This window comes from Prosopis cineraria, unplaced genomic scaffold, assembly GCF_029017545.1.
Source record: "Prosopis cineraria cultivar Desert tree isolate PC_DT_omini unplaced genomic scaffold, ASM2901754v1 PC11, whole genome shotgun sequence".
In the NCBI taxonomy this organism is placed as follows: Eukaryota; Viridiplantae; Streptophyta; class Magnoliopsida; order Fabales; family Fabaceae; genus Prosopis; species Prosopis cineraria.
In genome coordinates, this window is record NW_026555342.1 from 40,138,346 (window position 1) to 40,160,894 (window position 22,549).

Here is a 22,549-nt window from a genome sequence, read left to right on the forward strand (position 1 = left end):
ATCTTTATTCTCTAACATTTCTGGGGCTCAGAACACTTGCTTAAATAGTTGAATAGAATACACATCATTCTCATACCTGAGAGACTGATTGTTCAAACTATTAAAGAATTTTGTCCCATTACTCTCTATAATGTTGCATTCAAAGTCATTTCCAAAATTATCTGCAGCAGTCTTACAAGATTTGATTTCTCCAAATCAAAGTGCCCTTTTACCTAAAAGGCTAATTTTGGAGAGTATTTTGATTGTGGCTGACTTAATGAACCAAATTCACTCTTCAAATGCGAAACGAAAATAATTGACTGCATTGAAAATTGATTTTTGCTACAATGAAAGTGAGAGTATTGATCATGTTTTTGCTTTCTATAACTTTGTTAGACTGTGACACCCACAAAATTTTAAATTAAGGGTTAAGATTAAACTAAGAATTAATTTGGATTAATGTAGGGTTAAGAACTAATATTTAAAATTGAAATTAAAGGAAAAGTGTGTTTTCTACTCATGACCACCCGGGGAAGAGACATAACATGGTTTCTCCGCCTACAAATGAACCTTGCTAGGAAGGATTGTGCTCTTTGTTTACGACCTCCTTGGATGAAGCCTTTGTTGTGGATGACCGATCACAAATATGAATAGAGGTGAAGGTCTGTTTAAGTGAGCTTATCTGTGAGAGAACGAGATTACTATGTGTCCAATAGCCCACAGACAAAACATCATCTTCATTTTTAAAGAGCAAAAACACACCAAGGACAAAGAGGGAAAAGAGGAAGATGACGAGGGGGTGATTTTTTTGCTTTGCTAGGGTTTTGAAATTTCCTCTCCTTGGATTCAAATTTTCATATAATTTTCTCTTCCAATCTCTTTCTCTTCCTGTCTAGCTAATTTTTAGTTAGGGTTTTGAAATTTCCTCTCATTGGATTTGAATTTTTGAATAGTTACTGAGTATGGGAAGGGTTTAGGCTATGATAAATGGATAAAATGGAGTTGTTGGAAGTGTTTAATTGTTGCTAGAATTGTCGGTGCGAATTATTTGGGGTTTATGTTTGATTTTTATTTATTTGAGAAAACCGTAGGTTGGAAATGAATAATGTGGGGAGTAAATAGGTGGATAATGGGTTTAGTTAGACTAATTGCAGTCTAATAAAGTTAATGGAATTGTTAGATAGAAAGGTTATCTAATAAAATGAGTTTTGGGAATTTTGAGGCAAATGGTTAATGAGGAAAATTGTGGGATTGGGTTTGGATTAATGATTTTAAATTGCATAATTGTAGACTAAACTCTTTTGAGTTCTTAGAGCAATTGGGAACTTTGAATTGCTAAGTATCCACGGGCAAAAATCATGAAATGTATCTTCTTATGAATGAAAAATGCTATTCTAATGCTTTAGAAAATGTTGTAAAGTGGGTGTGTGCTTAAATTATGAAACATATTATATAAGTTGAATAAATAATATACAAGATTTAAATTGATCGCATAGTATGATATGTTGCATGTTTTGAAAAGATTGGTAAATGAGAGGTATGAATTAAATTGTGCATAAGCATGAATCTATGAGATGAGAATGAAATGAGCATATGATCCTAGTAATAGCGTCAAAGTAAAATGTTATGGATGAGAGTTCACCCTAGGAGAAGAAAGTATAGCATATGATCATAATGATAGCATCAAAGACTATGTGGCATGGACAATATTTGCATAGCTCCCAATGTTGTATAGTCAGGGCATGTAACACTCTAAAATTTCACACACATTTTTTGCAATTTATATATCTTTAATGTTATTCAGTAAAGTTGTACCAAGATAGAAAATAGTCTACCATGATAATTAGAGATTTACCATGGTAGAAAAGAATTGAGATGTCAATTTTAAATCCTACCATGATAGGAAAGGTTAGCTATCATAGTAATTAAGAGTCAAACTATTTTATAAAATCTCACCATGGTAGCAAAGAGTTTTTCTTACAATCAAAACCTATAGAACAAAAATGTAGATATAAGATGCCAAAAAAATGACAGTTAAAAAAAATTATATAGAGGTAAGGCAAGTGATGATGAGGAAATAAATGACTGGTATTTTAAATACCTATCATTTATTATTTTAAAACAAATGATGAGTGTTTGAAAACCCATTATATAAAGTTTCAAATCTAGTTTTTTTAAAAAACCAAAAAAACATTAAAAAATAAATAGTAGGTGTTTCAAACACCTGCCATTTAAAGTCTTTAAATAAATGACTACTGTTTGAAATACCTGTTATTTATTTGGGAATAAATGATGGCCATTTAAACACTCATCATTTATTTTCTTTAAAAAGCTATTCTGACTTTATTTATCATTTGTGCCCTATTGTCTTCCTCTCCTCTTCTCTTCTCCTCTTGCACATGAAATTATAAAAACTTCTACAAACTTCCTCCATTGTTGTCATCAGCCACTGTGAGTTCCTTCATCTTGAAGTTGTTGCTGCTTATGCCATTGTTTGCCACCTTTGCTACTAATATGTGAGCAAGAATTTAGAAAAAAGTAATGCACCTTTGCTACTGATATGTAAGCAACATTTTGATAAGGTGAATAATTTGAATATCGAGTTTGGTGAACATTTTACAAAGTATCTTGGAACACATGGGTGGTAGAAGAGGCTTATTTTCTTTTAACCTACCATATTGGCAATCCTTATATGTGAAACATTTTCTTGATGTCATGCATAATGAGAGAAATGTGTGTGATAGCTTAATTGGTACTTATTATGTGCTTTGTTTTTTTACTGTTACTTATGATTTATTTTATTTTCCTACTTTTGTAGGTAAATGGATTCTCAAAGGAATGTTGGTCCTAGTGGACCTAGTAGTACTGATCCTAGCATTGACATGAATAACTAGTAAAATTTAGCAAGAAGCAAATCAAATAACATGAGGATTAACATTGATGGCTGAGGTGACTAAAAGAAAGGTAGCTGGATAGAAATATGAAGTTGAATAGAATTACAAAAGTCAACTTGTCAAAACCAACAAAAATAAATTCATCAACTAAATAGGGTTGTGGTAAAAACACATGTGCCATTACAATTAAGTATTGGAACGATGTTAGCCCAACAACAAAGAATTATATTTGGGAGCAAGTAGAGGTAAAATACTTTACTCACAATTATCATAATTAATTAAAATTACTTGATCAAAAATCTAATTAATTGCCTTAGTTTATGATTAGTGTTTGTAATTGATGCTAATTGAATAAAATTTGTCATCCAAAAAGCAAGTAAGGTAATATAGATATTTTTGTATTTTGTAGGAGCGAAATACATTAAAAAAATAAGGATGAAACATTAATGCTGAGGTCCCTAAATTAATAAAGGCATTAGTCTCACAAGAATAATGGGATGAATTTGTTGTCCAACATCTTGAGGGACAATTTCAGGGAAGAACAATGGATGAGTTAATTTCTTATTATCAATATATTTACATTTATTGAAATGATTTTATATGTTTTGTATAGGAATTGGGCAATAAAAAGAAAGAGTTGCATGAGAAAGATCCATACTCTTGCAAGAAAGGGCGCATAGGATATGCAGAAATTGAGCAACAAATGGTATGTCAATATTTATGTTATATAATTTTAGCTTATTTTATAGATATGCACAATATTGATGTTGAACTTTATTTAATTAACTTCATAGATCGAGTGAGAGGGTTGAGGAGCAAGTTCTGTTTCACATCACAAACCCTTAGAAGGCCAAACCAATAATGAAGTAAACATTGTCGATAAACATGTTCAAGAACTTGCTAACAAGTGTGTAAGTACATTACTACCATTGAGATTGTTGATATTGTCATTTTTTCTTATTGTCAATCAATTAATTTAACTTTCTCACTATATATTGCCTAGGCTAAGATTGAGAAAAGTGGTATACTTGTTGGGTAGGCTGGCATCCAAGAAGGGGTAAATTGGGTGACACTTAAATTTTTTGTTGAACTTAAAAGAGAGGAAGATAGATGTAAGTAAATAAGACAATTGACATGAGATCATCCTGGGTCAACACAAATCTTGGCCTACGTCCAGTTATCAAGATTACCCTTGAGATTTTCAACTAAACTCATAAGCTTAAGTGGGTGTTTGCATCCTCAGTACAACTCACAAGACTTAACTAGTCTTGTTTCAATAGCAAACCTTGCTACAATCAGCAAGTTATTATAATTCACTTAAAAAATTCCTTTTCAAGATTTCAACTTGTTTACAAAGTAAAGAATTCTCTAAAATGAACTCTCTTGAAAGAGTACATAATTATACTTGAAAGCTTAGAAACTTATGATAGCTTTTTTACAAACTTTATAAAAAATGACAAATAATGAATGCAAGGCTTTGATACACAACTTTAAATGTTCAAATGATGAATAGTTTACCCAAAAATTGAAATTCTTGTTTTAGAGTTGAATTGTGTCACATATATAGTTTTAACAATTAACATACCATTAGAAAAGTATATCTAGCCACTGGTGACATTTCTTGCACATAACCAGACGATTCACACATGAAATGGAGCTAGCTAAGTACCAATCAAACATATGTGATAATTCAAGCATGAACATCAGGGTGATTCATGCATGTTTTAAAAGATAAGAATATGCAAACCATTCTATATGACAAAATAAGTGTGTGATCCATAAGTTCTCACTTGTGAATTGGTTAGTAGAATACTAAAGCCATTCTATGTGATGAATCATGTGTGGGACCAACTCATTATCATGTGTGGAATGGCTAGTTACAAAACTCAAATCATTTTGGATGATAGATCACGTGTGGAACACTCTACCTCTCCCACATGAAATGGCTAATTATAAAACTAAGCTATTCTGGAAGATAAATCATGCGTGGAACCAATGTGTATTCAAGTAAGGATTGCATGATTGAAAAGATTCCAAAAAATAGATGACAAATCATGTAATTGTACGAGATGAAATAAGATTGAAATGACTTAAGACTTACTTAGCTAAAATGTGTTTAAAAGATTTCATGATAAAACACGCGTGAATACTTTCCTATTTAAGCATGAAATGACACTTCATAAATTGTAAAGGAACACAAGGTGACAATTCAAGCGTGCATACTCAAGGGTAATTTGCATGAATTAGAACACAAAAACTTCATCAAGGCATTATACAAACACAAGTAAAAAATCATGCGTGAATCACTACTAAATCACATGTGAATCATCATGCAATGAAATGCTCAACTTCTATAATCCAATTCAAGTTAGAATGGCATAACTCACAAGTTTGAATTAACTAAGATAAGTCTTAAGATGCACAAATAAGCCTTATGACCTAAAGATGATGCATTCATTTTGAAATTGATAACATGTGATTAAGCTCTCAAAGTTTTCACATTGAATCAAAGAGAAATAAATAACTTATCCTATAAATCTTCTGCTTCTTCTTTTAATTCTTCATGCTCTTGAGGTTTTGTCTTTATTCATGAATCTTTAAATATCTGCACACATAACATACACCTCTTTTCTTGGTTTTATAATCATCAAAACATATGATTTAACAACACTTGATGATGATGTCTTGGATAAGGCATTGAGTAATCCTGAACACCCTAATAGGTTTAAGGGTGATGGCTTTGATTTTATGAAAAAAAATATTTGAGACATAAAAGAAGACAAAGTCAACAGAAGATATAGGTGTAAGGGCTAAGATTGCCATACTGAAAGAGTAGCTATCTAAGTAATAAGACATGATTAAAGCCTTGTTAAAGGATAAGGAGAGGTAGGAGGGGGAGTTTTGTATTAGACCTAGCAAGAAAGGTAGTTATAGTGTAATGTAGCCTTTTAAAAATCTCCCTGAGGTAAAATATTATTAATTTATTTCAATTATCTTCACTATTTCTATTTTTAATGGCTTTAATATAGTGTATTACTTATTAATATAGGGTAAGAACATATATGAGTTGTTGGCATATAGCCCGAATTGTCATGCAGATGCTGTCGGTCTAGTGTTTAATTTGTTGTGATACATACTACATAATATGCCACTCCCTACTTCTTATGCACAAGTTGCTATTGATGTGCCAAAAGATTTCAACTATCTGCTACCTATTCCCACCAAGGACATATGGATTGTAGGAAAGGTGATGGGTAGTTTTATTAGATGGCAAGCTAGTCAAGTTAAGATTCCAAGTCCCAAAAAAAAAAAAAAGAAAACTAGTAAAGATGCATAGTTTAAGAAAAAGATGATATCTTGATCTAGCTTGTCCTCAAAAAATCTAGTCTTTCATGTAGCTATACATAAACAAGAGCCTCAACTACCAAGCTAACACCGAAATTTACTTTAGGCAAATGCAATTATTTAAAGGTCTAATGCTCTAGTCCTGTAAATCCTATTTGAGGCTAGTATATATGGCAAATAATGATATGATATATTTTTGCTTGATATTATTGATGAAGTACTTCAACATAATATAACCAGCCTTACTATTCTTAGCTTTTACCTATGGTGAATTTTTTTCATATATAAATAGTTAATATTTTAAATATAAACTAATCCATTTGAAATATTTATTGTAGGTGCTTTTATGAAAACTTTGTTATCCCTTTTGATTTACAAATGAAGTTCATTTTCCTTAGTCCCTATGAAGTTGGTGCACATGCTTTAATTAAAAAGGACAAGATTTTTGATCAAGCAAAGGCTATAATTTTTAAAGCAAGGGCTCAAAAGAGGTACTACTCATAATACCGTACTGCCAAGGGTAACGTACTTCTTACTTATCTTCATGAATTTTTATTTTTAATTTAATCAATTAAATATAATTTTGTAATACTTGTTAATATTATTAGGGACCATTGGATGTTGATCGTTATCGAACCATTCAGTAACTCTAAAGATATATCATCTCAATTCTCTTGGAGGGCAATAAGGAAATCAGTAAATTTTATTGGAGTTGATTAATATATAGGGGGTGAGAGTTCACCCGTAAGGAGTAGTGGAAGTCCATATGACATGTATCTCCTTAATGCCCAGTAAGATATAGTGTTGGAAATTATCTCCTTAGTATCTAAGTGGAATATGGTGTTGGAGATTGATTCTCTTTAGCATCAGTGATGCAGTATTAGAGTAATGAAATCCTGATTCGTATGTGATAAGGGGAAACCATAGTTTGAAAGTGGGATAGGACACTTTTAGTTCGATGATCCTATCACTAAAAGTAAGCTCGGACCATTATGAACATGTATTTAGTCTAAGAGCTTATGGTTTTAGTCAGGATGATATAGACGTTTGGATGGTAGAATGATCATGCTAAAATAGGAGTGGGTAATGACTATGGAAAAGATTGTATTGACTATGCTAAACATATGTTTTTGTGTATATTAGCTTTACTCCCTTATAGTTATGCATGTTAATTGATAGTAGTGAATTATTTTATTACCAAGATGTTTATCTCACCCTGTGGTTGTATTTTACTAAGATTTTTAGGCCATATGGTGTCAGCAGATGGGATTTTTGTTGATCCTTATAAGGTTGATGCTATATTAAAATGGGAGTAGCCTAGTTCAGTCATAGAGATTTAAAGTTTTTTAGGATTAGCTGGATATTGCAGAAGGCTTATCCAAGGTTTCTCTCAGATTGCTTCTCCGTTAGTAAAGTTAACTTGAAAAGATCAACCATTTATTTAGGATGACAAATATGAGACTGTATTTCAGAAGTTGAAAGAGAAATTAACTACTACACATGTGTTAATAATCCTGAATCCAAGACTGCCATATGAAGTGTACACAGATGCTTCTCTAAGAGGTTTAGGTTGTGTACTAATGCAAGATAGGTGAGTAGTGGCATATGTATCAAGACAACTCAAGCCACATGAAGAGAATTACCAAGCTCATGACTTAGAACTTGCAGCAGTGGTCTTTGTGCTAAAGATTTGGCGTCATTACCTGTATGGTTCAGTGTTTGGTGTGTTTAGTGACCACAAGAGCTTGAAGTGTCTGATGGATCAAAACGAGTTGAACAATGAGGCAAAGAAGATGGATGGAATTTCTTAAAGATTATAACTTTAAGTTGAAATACCATCCAAGGAAAGCTAATGTGATAGTTGATGCATTGAGCAGGAAGACACTACACATTACTAGTCTGATGGTCCGAGAACATAATCTAGTGGAGTCTTTTATTGATTCTCAATAAGATACATCATTGAAAGCTTTAGTTAGTGCCTATACTACTATGATCAGTAATGATTTTTGGAAAGAGTTGAGAATGGCATAGTTGGAAGATGATTATCTTCTTAGGATTTGAGAAGAGGTTGAGTCGAATCTGACTAAGGATTTCAACTTCAATGATGATGGATTCATGGTTTACCGAGATAAAATTCGTGTGCCTATAATGCAGACTTGAGAAGAGTGATCCTAAACAAAGCACACTGTAATAAATACACTATCCACTCGAGAGCTAGGAAGATGTATCAAGATGTTAAGCATTATTAGTAGTGGCTAGGAATGAAAAGGGAGGTAACTAAGTTTATAACACGGTGTTTGATTTGTTAGAAAGTGAAGATCGAGCATCAGAGGTCGGTTGGAACATTACAGCCATTAGAAATATCTAACTGGAAATGGGACAACATTTTCATAGATTTCATCTCTGGATTGCCAAAAACTTAGTCGGGGCATGATGCTATTTGGGTAATAGTTAACTAATTAACAAAGTCAGCTCTCTTCTTAGCCATCAAGATTAGTGATTCTCTAGAGAAATTGACTAAGATTTATATTCTTGAGGTTGTGTGTTTACATGGAGTACTTAAGGATATATTTTTTGATTGAGATTTAAGATTCACTTTCTAGGTTTTAGGGAGCATTACAAAGAGCTATGGATATTACTCTAAAGTTTAGTACCGCTTACCATCTTCAAACTGATAGGCAAAGTGAGCAAACTATTCGGACTCTAGAGGATATGTTACGATCTTGTGTGCTAGAGTTACTTGGTAGTTGGGATAGCTACTTGCCATTAGCTAAATTTATATATAACAACAACTATCATTCCAACATTTAAATAGCCTCATATGAAGCTTTATATGGAAGGAAATGTAGATTGCCTTTGTGTTGGACTGGACTGAGTGAAAGAAGCATAGTAGAACCTAACATTATAGACCAAACCACTTAGAAGATTGAATTGATATGACAAAAGATGTTACCAACTCAAAGTAGGCAAAGGAGCTATGTCGATTGAAGAAGAAGGCCATTAGAGTTTTTGGTAAGCAATCAAGTGTTTCTAAAAGTTACGCTAGTGATGGGATTGGGAGATCAATTAAGGCTAAGAAATTAACTCCTAGACTCATGGGTTCATTCAAACTCTTGGAGAGGATCGAGCCAGTTGCTTATCGAATTGCCTTATCTCCATAATTGTTTGGGATTCATACTGTATTCCATGTGTCTTAACTCAAGAAGTACCTACTGGATCCTTCTCATGTGATTGAGCCTAAAGAGGTAGAGTTATGAGAGAATATGACCTACCGAGTAGAACTAGAGTAAATAGTAGATGTGAAGGATAAGCGACTAAGGAATAAGACTATTTGACTGGTGAAAGTGTTTTGGAAGGGTATAACTCCTGGTGACATGACCTAGGAGACAAAAGCTAAAATGCAGCAACTATACCCTCAATTGTTCCCTTAGGTATGTATGTATGTTAAGTTGTTTCAATTTTAAGGAAAAAATTCTTAAAAGGAGGGGAGAACTGTAACATCCTGAATTTCTAATCTTCCACTAATGACTGATTAAGAATGAATTAGTGATTTAATGTGAGATTAGGGTTCTAAATAGTAAAGTGTTATATTAACTCATTGGGATGTTATATGAACAAATATGAGTAATAGACCAGAGTCTCGAAGCAGAGCATGTAAGCATAGTGAGGATTTCCCTTACTACGCCACGTGCTGTGATGGGGGATAGATGTCCCACAATGCATGGTGCATAAATCAAATTAATAGAGACATGCCAGCTCGTGAAAACAAAAAGGGAGAGTGTGAGAAAAGAGGTCAGGTGTGAAGAAGAGAGGGAGATGTGCTAGTGTAAGCTAAATTAGGAGCAAGGACGGTATTTTCGATTTGTTACTTATCAGGTAAGTCACATACTACCTTAACCTTCAATTTTACCCTATTTTCTCTTAGTCTTAACTAAAGAGAAATTGAATTCGAGAGTTTTAAGGAGTTGGTTTCTTACTCTATGATAATAGAAAGGTTCTTTGAAACTAAACTAGTGCTTTGTAACTAGTTTGAGTTGAAACAATAAAGCTTTAAAGCTATAAGCAAGATTTGCCCCAATATAGAGAGAGAGAGTAGTGAGAGAAATTGCTAGAAAATGTTAAAGCTTGAAATGAGGGGTAATAAGTGGTAATATGTGTAATCAAGTGTGAAACATGGATTTGATAGTGATTAGGTATGTTATTGAGATAATTAGCACTTTTGTCAATAGAGAAATTAACTTTGGGTTGCCAATTTTGTATAGATTCCACATGTGATGCAAAATTATGAGAAAAGAGCTTGAATAGGGTTGTTAGAACACGGGTAACCCTTTCTAGTAAACAGAAGGGTTGAGGTAACCGTATAGTTTATTATGTTTATTAACTATTATAACTGTGTAAAAGTGATTATCAAATGATAAATTATGAATTTATGAGTTTTATGCATGATTGTTATTGAAATGATTTTAGTATGAACATTAGTTTGTGAAATGCAATCTAAAAGGTTAATTGATTTCAAATGATATATATATATATATTGGTTTGTGAAATGCAATCTAAAAGGTTAATTGATTTCAAATGATATATATATATATATATATATATGTTGGGACACTATTTGTTATAGAAATGTGGATAAGTATTAGAAATTGTGAAAGAACATGATCATAGGGGGTGAGAGTTCACTCAGGATATGTGAGGATATATGTGTGTGGAGATATGTGAGTAAAAAATCTATATGGTTGGGCTAGCACTATAGGACATCCGGTACAGCATTATACGGGATGTTACCATAGATAATCCAATACAGCATATTATAGGACCATTACTATAGGACATTCAGGCAGTCTGGCAACTCCCTAGTGCCCAATAGGGTGCGGGAGTCAACTACACCTCTATCATAAGTGTGCGAAGAGGAAAAACCATAGTCTGTAGGTGAGTTAGATTACCTTTGGCCAAGTGTTCCTACCATCAAAAGTGTGCTCGGGTCGACAAGTGGTTGATTCAGGAGAGCCTATAGTTTCATGTCGAGGAGCATTAGAGGTTTGGTGGCTAGAGGATTATGCTAATGTCTATTTATGTGAAATTCTTTTGAAATAATGTTATGTTTTCATACTTCTATATATATATGTGTGTGTGTGTGGTATTACCTAAGTTTTGATATTTTGGCATACTTATATTATGGTAATAGGCATTAAATGAGCTATATTAGTTACTAAAATTTTTATCTCACCTGTGATTATTTACATCTTTTAGGCTCTGGTGCTAGTGGTTTAAAGGAAAAATACATTAGCTAAGTAGAAATCTCTTACTAAGTCTTTGTAAGAATCGGTGTAATGAAGTTGTTGTTAATAGTCTTGAATATGTATAAGTTGCCATAGGATTTATACTTGTGCATAAAGTTGTATTTGTGATATGTTTGATGATTTTGAGTTCCCTAACCCTTATATATGTGTGAATAGTGAAATGATTGAATGGGCTAGTGGAGGAATCTATATGTGCATGAATATGTGATGTGTGAATTTGATGGATAGTGATTTGGCCATGTGTGAGAATATAGAAATGAAAATGTGATTTTGGCCTAAAGTGTGAAATGGGCAATTTTCAGGCCAATTATGTATAGGTATGTCATATTGTGCATTCGTGTGGTCAATTAGGTGTGTATTCTCCATTTAGACGTGGTTAAGGCCTAAAAAGTAGCTAATGATATTTGGTTTTGAATTAAGACACTTGAGTGGCAAAATTTTGGTAAAAAATGGTCAAAAGGCACTGGGGTGTCCAATTTTTGAGAGAAATATTGAATTAAAATGAAACCAGTATCATTAGTTAGATTTCAAAACAAGCTTCGTGTGGGCGCTTGAACCATCCCATTCAGATATTGTATGTGGAAATGGCATGCATTTGAATTTTGTATTAGAAACTGCCATTTGACAGCAAACTCAGGTGTGTGCGTCGCGGTGCACAGCACAGAGCAAGTGACTGTGGCCTCTGTGCCACAATGCACAGTGCTAAATTTCATTTTGTTTTTTTAGTGATGCACATATTTTTCTGATCCTTGATGCACATAGGTTTATTGCTTTCGCTGTGTTTATAAAGATTTATACTTGAATGAGCTATAAAATAAATTCTGAAATTTTTTTTATTGGGATCCCAAGGCTTTCAGTATTTTCAAACTAAATAATTTTAAGGTGATTAAATTAATTGTAGTAAAGTATATGGTAATGTCACTTAAGGGCATTACATTATTAGTTGGCATCAATTTCTCGATTTTTGAGATCTAGTCTTTCTGCTTGTTTGTGCATCTAATATAGAATTTGGCAACTTATATATCATTTATTACACCTATTCTTTCCCTTTTGCTTAACCTTTGTGTTCTTTTCATCCTTAGGAAGGGAGAAAATGAGAAGAAGAGGCACTCGAGCTACACATAGCACTCGAGTGTCTAGGAGTCTGATTGTGGATAAACTTGTGCTTGAGATTTAACCGGATGTGTCTTAATAAGCTAATAGAAGAGATGGCTTGATAGAAGAGTTGAGAGATATGATGATCAATATCCAGCAAACTGTGAGAGATCATGATGTGTTATTACGAGGTAAAGATCAAGTAGCTCAAGAGAGGCTAGTATTAGAAGAAGCTTATTTAGACCAGAGTTGCCTCAAGCTTCGAGTAGTAGAAAAACTGTAGGAGTTGCTATAGATCTGTCTATTGACCGAGCTTGGAAGACATATGTGAGGTTTAGTCCACCTACATTTGATGGTAGTATGAGAGAAGAGAAGCTGAGCAGTAGATGGAATACCTTGAGACAATATTTGAGGTGGTGACCTGCACTTTAAAGTAGAGAGTGACCTTAGCCATGGTTTAGTTGGTCGGTGCATCTAAGAGATAGTGGGATTCAGTGAGACCATTGGGTGGCGTGAGGTACTCTTGAAAGAATTCAAGAAGGTATTCTTTGATTACTACTTCCCAACATCTTTTCGTACTGAGAAAGAGGAAGAATTCCATGCATTTAGGCAAGAGGACTTGGATGAAGAGAAATTTATAAAGAAGTTCAATGACTTGTCAGCCTATTTTACATATATACAAATGTGTGTATAAATATTTATACTTGAGTGAATTATAAAATGATTTTTGAAAATTTTTTTATTGGGATCCTAAGGCTTTTAGTGTTTTCAAACTAAATAATTTTGAGGTGATTGGATTAATTGTAGTGGAGCGTATGGTAATGTCACTCAAGGGCATTACACCATAGTGTATGGCAGTTACAACACGCTGTAAATCTTGCTAAAGGATTTGTCCCTCTATACTATCCATTATGGTAGGTATAGCCTATGCTATGGCGGACGAGCCAATTTCTAGGGAAATTTTTGTCTTCTTTTACTTGTTTTCAAGTACTAATTTTTACCCATGCTTCCATTATCATATTTGATTAATTTTAAACTTTAGTTTATGCTCAAACAATATTTTAATGCCTAGAGTGTGAAAAGTGATTTTCCCTAGCTTGTAATGCCTCGAGTATAGGTACTTGTGTAAAGATAGAGTTGTTTATTAATGTGCAAGATTTGTAAATGCTAAGTATTCAACTTGTTCTACTGGTATGTACATGTGATTTTTTGTTAATATGCATGTGTGAGAGTAGAGCCGGCAATTTAGGCCGAGCTCGATAGGCTAGCCCAAATAAGCCTAAAAAAATTAGGGCCAAGCTTAGCATTTTGGGAGAAAATTGATACTTTAAGCCTATTCAGGCGACTCGAATAAGCCTAAAAAAAATTTAGGCCAAGCCCTAACAGGTTCGGGCTTGGCCCGAATACTTGTTTTCTTTTTTAAAAAAAATGAAGTTGGCTGCCTATTGCACCCGCAGACATGCTGACACCAGGAGATGAGTCATGAGTGAGTGAGGTGAGGTTCAAACAGTGAGAGTGAGACTTGAGAGGCTAAGACTGAATCACTAAAAGGGGAGACGCATGACAACAAGAGCTAAAATAACTCTAAAGCCTAAAATTTCTTTCTCTGTTTCTCATTCAAAGTTTCAAACCATTAAGGCATCAATTGATCAAAGTTGAAGGACTTTCTAAATCTTTAGATCCAGTGAGCATCTTTACTGAATCACTACCTTGCTTCTCCTCACACTAAACTACTTGAAGGTAAACTCTGAAGGCTGTAGAAGAAGAAGACTAAACCTATCAGCAGTCATTACTTCCTCTTCCTCGCCAGACTTCATCAACCTACTCGCATAGTCACACTCTCAATCTCTCTCAGACTACATGATCGATTGTAATCTCTCACTGTCTCACACTTGAGCTTCATTCAGACTAGAAAAATTGGAACCCACTGGTAGAATGAGCTTCATCCAGACCAGAACCCCCTTGCACAACAAGCTTCGTCCAGACCAGAGCGGCAGAACCCACTAACGAGGTTTTCTTCCTCTTCTTCTTTCTTTTTCTCTCATACATACTGTCATGCTCTGTTTTGATCTGTTTGATTGCTCAAGAGTCAAGACTAAAATCTCTACTCTGTTTTGATATTTGATGGCATGCTCATTATCTGCTTGATTGCTTGATCAATCTTCGATTGTGTTTGCTTGAGGTTATTTTTAAGCTAGCTTTGCCTCCAAGTTTGCCTCTGGTTGTGTTTACTTAAGCTTATTTTTAAGCTATCTGAGATTGCCTCTGCATGAATTTCAATGGTTGTGTTGTTGTGTGGAATTAAATATGTTAAGCTATCTGAGACTGCCTCTGGTTGTGTTAACTTTTAATGAAGGCATAGACGCATAGTATGTTAAATTGATGTTTAATTTCCAATTTTATGTAATGAAACATGTCTTCTAGTCAAAGGATGAAAACTAATGAAAATGTAGGTGGTAGTTCTAGTAGTAAGGTAGATGATAATGTGCATAGCAAGGGTAAAGTAGTTGATATTTTTCCTTCTAAAAAAACAATGAGCAAAAATTACTTGCCTCTGCAATTAAATCAGCTACCTTAGCAAGTAAGAAATTTGTTGCCTTTGTAAGTAAGAAGTCTGTTGGTTCTAGTTATTCTAGTAAAAGAACAAGTTCTAAGAAAGAAGTGAAGCCACCTGTTGCTAAAAAATCAAAAACCTATACATCTGATATTTGGCAGTCATTTTCTAGAATTGTAGTTGATGGGAAAGTAAAAGCCAGGTGTAATAGTTGTAACAAAGACCTAGCAGGATTTGAGACTGATGACACATCTCATTTAGCATGACATGCTAAAAATTATCCCCAACTTGCTAAGTATCATGATATTGGAGTGATGATGATGGATAGAGAAGGAAAATTGAGGTCTAGAAAGCTTAATGATAAGCATATGCAAGAGGTTTTATCTATGATGATAACTAAACATGATTTGCCTTATTCTATGGTTGAATATAAATGGTTTAAGTATTATACTTTAATGTTGAATCCTAGTGTAAAGTGCATTACTCAAAAAACAGCTGTGTCTGATGTTACAAAAGTCTATCAAAGGCATAAAGAGGCATTGAAGCAAAGATTGTTGAAAAGTATTGGTAGAATTTGTTTAATATCTGATTGTTAGATTGCTATAACCTCTGAAGGTTATTTATACTTGATTGCTCATTTTGTTGATGAAAATTAATGATTGACTAGTAAAATACTTTCTTTTTGTAAGATGGAGCCTCCACATTTTGAAAAAGAATTAGCTAAAAAAGTTTATGATTGTTTGATTGATTGGGGGATTACTAAGAAAGTATTTTCTATAACTTTAGGTAATGCCTCTGCAAATGATAATATGCAAGAAATTTTGAAACAAAGGTTAGCTTTGCAAGATAATAGGTTGATTTGTAATGGAGAATTTTTTCATCAAAATTGTTATGCCCATATCTTAAATTTAATAGTTTAAGAGGGCTTAAAAGTGACAAGTGCTGCTCTAAACAAGATTAGAGATAGCATTAAGTATGTTAAACAATCAGAGGCAAGGGCAATTGCTTTTAAAAAATGTCTTGAAGAGGTTGGTGGCATTGATAGTTCCATTGGCTTGAGGATAGATGTGCCCAATAGATGAAATTCTACTTTTGCAATGCTTGAGAGTGGATTACAATATCGTTGAGCTTTTACTAGCTTTGTATGTGTTAATAATAATTTCACCCTTTGCCCAACATATGAAGAGTAGAGGAGAGGAGAAGAGATGTGTAATTTCTTGAGGCCATTTAATGTGATGACAAGGTTGATGTCTAGGACATCTTATCCCACTTCAAACTTGTATTTCGCTCAAGTATCAAAAATTTAAATCTGGTTAGATGATAATATAGTAAATAATGATCTCGTGATACAAGAAATGGCTTAAAGAATGAAAGAAAAATTTGACAAGTATTGGAATGATTATAGTACTATCCTTGCAATTGCAGCTGTGCTTGATCCGCAAATGAAGATTCAAATGATACAGTACATGTATGCAAGGATTGATCCTATAAATTGCCCTACCAAGATTAGGAGCATTCAAAGCAAGTTAAGATATATTTTTAATCAATACAAAGAGATGGATGCTCTTTCCTTAGATCCTAGATCAAGTTCAGCAATTCCAATACAAGCAAATCAAGCTCAATCCTTCACTAGTTCTAATGTTTCAGCTTTAACCATGGGTAGCAATATTCCAAAAGTTTTAGATGTAAGTTTAATTTTATGTTATTGTTAATTTTATTATTTTACTTTAATTTATTAGTTGGTATTTTATTAAATTTTTACATGTTGCAGGATTGGATTAATTATACAAGCATAGATGTTATGTCTGTTAGAAAGTTTGAGCTTGAATTTTATTTGGATGAGGCAATACTTCAACCCTAGGCATATCAAGATTTAGACATTCTTAATTGGTGGAACAGTAATAAGGGTAGATTTCCTATCCTTTTAAAGATGGCAGCCAATATCCTTAGCATTTCTATTACTACAGTGGCAAGTGAATCGGCTTTTAGCATTGGCTCACGTGGTCTCACCAAATACCAGAGCAGTCTTCTTCCTTTTAATTTTCAAGCTCTTATTTGCACTTGTAATTGGTTAGGTGGTTTTCAATATGATGGTAATATAAATTTAAAATATGTGATTATTTTGTTATATAATTATTAAGTAAAATTTGATTTCATTCAATTATAATTTAAAAATTTTTCCTTTGTTGTCTTGTTGCAGATAGTGAAGAGAAAGAGAGGATTGAGGGAGAAGAGGTAGTGGAAGAGGAAGAAGGAGAGGGAGAGGGGGAGGGAGAGGAAGAGAAGGAATTACTTGAACTAAATCTAAATATGAATTTATCTGCCATTAAGAGTGCAAATGTAGTTTTAGATAATGATGAGGAACAAGAAGAGCCACATGATTTGGATTTAGCTTGACTTTCATTTCTATTATTGATTATTATTATGTTTTAACTTCAATGTCATGTTGAATGTGTTGTTATTTTATTGGATTATTTATTTTAGATGTTAAACTAGTATGGTAAATTTGCTTTGTTAGCTTAAATGGTTAAAAAAAATGGTGTCAATGTATGTTAGATTATTATTTTAATGCAATTAAGTAGGGAAAAAATCATCAAAATCACAACAACAAAAAATATTAAACGAGTATTCGGGCCAGCCTGAAGCTCGAAATAATTCAGGCCAGACTTGTTAATTTGAGCTTATAAGGATAGTAGGCCTATTTGGGTTCAAGCTTATTCGGGCTCAGCCTAAATAGGCCCGGCCTTCCCAAATTCCTAGCTCTATGTGTGAGTCAAGTGGTGATTGTGAATCTTGACTAAATGGTGAGGTGAGGTTTGGCCCCATTTGTGTAAGTCAAGTAGAGGTGAGTGGAACAAGTGGAAGTGTATATATATGATGGTATATGTGTTTCCTTATATAAGCCCACTATGTGAAAAGTGGCATTGCGAGGTCAAATTATGTATATGTTGTGTGAGATGTGATGCAATACGTTAATCAGGTGTAATTAGTCCTTTTAAACTTAGTTCAAGCCCAAAGTGATATAATGAGGTAAAGTATTGAATTTAATCACTTAAGGTTCTTGTTTTTAGAAGAAAGATGACTTTTTATACCTAGGTATTTAAATTTAGATTGCACCATCAGATCATGTTTGAACTTGTTAGTTATCTTGTCTTACAAGCTTCATGTAGGAAATTGAATCACTTCAATTGGATACCATATGTGAAAATGCATGCGGTGAAAGTTCATGTTAGATTGCTATCATAATAGCAAAATTTGATATGTGGGTCGCAGCACATGGTGGCATATTGCGATGCATAGCATAGAGTTGAGACTGTGGCTCTATACCACATACCGTAGCACATGATGCCTTTTTAATAAAAATAAATGTGTTGAGTTTTTAGTTTTAAGTCAAGATCCTACATTTTCAAACAACTATTTTATGTTTGTGATTATCTAATGTGATGTATGGTGGTGAATGTAAGTAAAGTCTATAGTGTCTTGTAGGACTTTACAAAATGTGAAGTTTGTAACATCCCAATTTTAAGGAATAATTAAATCATTTGAGAGGTTTAATTAGTCAATTAAGATAATTAGGGGTTAATTAGGGAATTTAAATCGCCCTTTAGGTCTAATTGAGAGGTTTATTATTCAATAAAGATAATTGGGAGTTAATTAGGGAGATTAAATGGCCATTTAGGTCTATCAGATCCTACGTAAGGCTTAGAATGGGGCCTTAGGAGCTATTAGGCTATATTGGCCCTAATTTAATGGGCTTAAGTGAGGGTTTTCATTATTAGTCATCCATCGTCACGAATGGCACAGTTCGCCATGGCAAATGAGATGAAATTTTAATTCACAAAATGCAAATTGAACTGCAAAAACAAAGAAGGTTCAAGAGAGAGACTGAGAAGGGACATGAGGCTTTGCTAGTATTTTCATTTTAGGGGATGCTTGGAGGTGATTTCAAGCCATCTAACTCTTAGGTAAGCTTCCCTATCTCTTCTCCTCTATTCTCTATCTGTTTTCTCCAAGTTTTTGGGGTTATTGAAGTGTTATCCAAATTTTAGCAAGTTTTCACCACTCTAATGAATCTAATAGAGTTTAAGGGTGTTGTTTTAGGTTTCTAGTAATTGGATATTGCTAATGGCAGTGGCTAAAGTTGTTAATGATGCATTTAAGACTAACCTTAGCTTTAATTAATCAAGTTTAAGCTAATATAAAGGGTTAGCAGTGTTAATAAAGTTTAATAGAGGTTAAATAATCTAAGGGAAATTAAAAATGGGATTGTTTATGTAACGTCAACCTCGACATTACAAAATACACAGGACACCAAACACAGGACACTGTTATGAAAAATGGAACTAATCAAATCCCATAAAGTGATTATCATAACAAAGGTTAAAAAAGGAATTTAAGAAAAATTGGGATCCTAAAAAAACCCCTTTTAAAAGGTCATATAAGCTTAAACTATAGTTTAAAACTAATTAAACAAGATAACAAAAGTATGAAAATCAAAACAACACTATTAAAACAATCTAGAAAATTTTTCAAAAAATGGCATAGCATGACACGACGCAAACCTTGTCTCATTGTGGCAGACAACATAGAGGGACTATGTCCTTTCTCTATGTCTTACGTCGTAGCTTACCTGTCAATGTGCTGCAGTGTGAAAATGCTATTATGATAGCAAACTACTCTCATGATAGCATTCCAAGCCAATTTTCAAAGCGTGTCAAGTCATTGTCCAATGTCCAATTTGAGCGATTTAAATGTCCATATGTAACTCTTAGAGCCACCTAGCTATTAGCACTGGTCTCACAACCAAACACCAAATCCAAAGAAATTTGAACACTCAAGCCCAAAATAGTATATTTTCTTTTCAAAACCCCCACCAAGGTGTCAAAACTCACATACCAAGTGCCAACAATCATAGAATTACTTGACTCAACTCAAATGGATCAGAACAACCTATACATACAATCAAACCATCACAACAACAACCTAGACACAAATTGGCCACCTAAACTACAATTTAGCATAAATCCTATAAGGGGTAACACCTATTCAATGCTTAACCAAATGACTAAACAACCACGTGAATCAACACAAAATAACAGTTGCACTAGTATCTATTAGATTATGTGTTTTGATGCTTACAAAATCAAAAGAAGAGGTAGTTGTTATGTGTAGAGATATAAATAATCATGGATGAAGACAAAACCTTAAGAGCATGAAAAATCAAGAGAAAATGAAGAAGTTTAGGATAAGTAATTTAAATTCTCTTCGATTCAATGTGAAAACTTAGGGAGCTTAATCGCTTTTCTTAATCATTAAATGAATGCATCACATGTCTCTTTTATATGCATTAAGACTCATCTAATTATGTTAAAGCTTGCAAACTTTAGCCCTCTTATACATGGTTTTTCATAAAAAAGGTTTGCATAGTGAAGAGGCAAAATCACGTGTGACTTTGTAGGTCACTCACGAGTTTTTACATATTAGGCATACTGACTGCTAGATCACACAAGTGTGAAGAAGTGCTTCACACATGATTAAGAACTTGTGTTGTATATTGCCTAATTCTTTGTCTTTGCATGCAAAACCACGAGTGAAAGACTTTAGTGTCCATACAAGCTTTAGCACCTATGCTTTATTGTATTGTGACTAAGTGTAAAACCATGTATCAGACTGATCGTAGCCATGCGTGATTTGTCACTTGCTAAACAATCATACTTTATTTTGTTGAGTCTTAAAACCTCTCAAGTCAAGCTAAAATTGTTCACATGTATGATCATTGATTCACAAATTTATATCTATTGATCATGCAAAATCTTGCTTAAGTTATGCTGTGTTCCAAACATGAATATGTATCAGACAAGTTTATGCATTAATGGTTACAATTTCACACGTGATATGTTTCTAGTTCCATACGAGTTTTGATCACATTGAATGCTTTTGGCATTCTGCCAGCTATTTCGCACATGAGGGAATAAGAGTTTCATGTGTGATTTGTCACACAGAACTAATGATAGTTCTTAATGTGCAAAACTATGTGTAAGAGCAAGTGATATACTTGCAAGTTTTAGCACTTTATTATGTTAGTATAATCTAAAGTGCTAAACCATGTGAGGGAGTAATGAGATACCACACTGATTAAGTACATAGAATTGAATGGTTATTTAAAAGTGCTAAACCATGTAAGAGAGCAATGAGGTATCATGCATGATTAAGCACACAGAACTAAATGGTGATTCATAAATGCTAAACCACACGAGAGCAATAAGGTACCATGTATGATTAAGCACACAGAACTAAATGGTTATTAAGAAGGGAAAAATCACACGTGAGAAGACTAAGTGTTCATTCATGATCCATCATATTCAACTATGTGAAAATTCCTTAGTGCAAAATCACACGTGATTATACCAATCACTTATAAGAAAATGCACTATTGGATAGAATCACTGTTTCAATAGTCTGTCAACTTCTAAAAAACTATATAAGTGATTCATTTTGAATCAGAACAAGAACTAATAATCTTTGAACGAACAAATTACCATTTGTGCATTTAAAGAGCTTTCAAATTGTAATTTTATATATTGCATTCATTCATTATTCTTGAAAAGAATTTTGAAAAGCTCTCAAAGGTTTATAAGATTTTATTTGTATTCTCATATACTCTTTAAAAGAGTTTTTTGTAAAAGCTTTTATTATCTTCTTAGAAATCTTGAAAAGGAATTTTTCAAGTGTTGTGACAACTTGTTGGATTATAACAAGGTGTGTTAAGTGAATCAAGATAAGGTTAGTCTTGAGAGTTGTACTGTGGTGGCAACCACCTATTGATACTCGTTATTTAGTTGAAAAACTGAAGTGTAATCTTGAGGACTGGATGTAGGCCAAGTTTGTGACTGAACCAATATAAATATTGAGTGTGTCATCTTCTTCTTTTACTCTTTAGCACTTTACTCTTTTCAAGTTTCCAAAAGTTTTAAGTATCATCCAATTCACCCCCTCCTTGGGTGCCAGCCTATCATATCATTTGGTATCAAAGCTTGAACTCTTGATAAAAGACTTAACAATCTAAGAGGATCCTATAGTTGGTTTTCATGATAGTGTTCTCCTTAAAGGTGCTAAAATTAATAGGCCTCTTGGATTCAATAATAAAAACTATACTTTCTAGAAAAGTAAGATGATATTATTCTTTGAGGTCTCAAACCTTGATTTATGGGAGATTGTTGAAAATGGTCCCTACATTCCATACAAAACTATAGAAGAATAACTTATAAGAAAAGAAAGGAGTGAATTTATTGAAAAGGAAGAAAAATGTGTGTTGCTCAGCTCGAAGGCAAAGCTGATTATTGCAAGTGCCTTCAATCAACAAGAAAATTTTAGAGTGA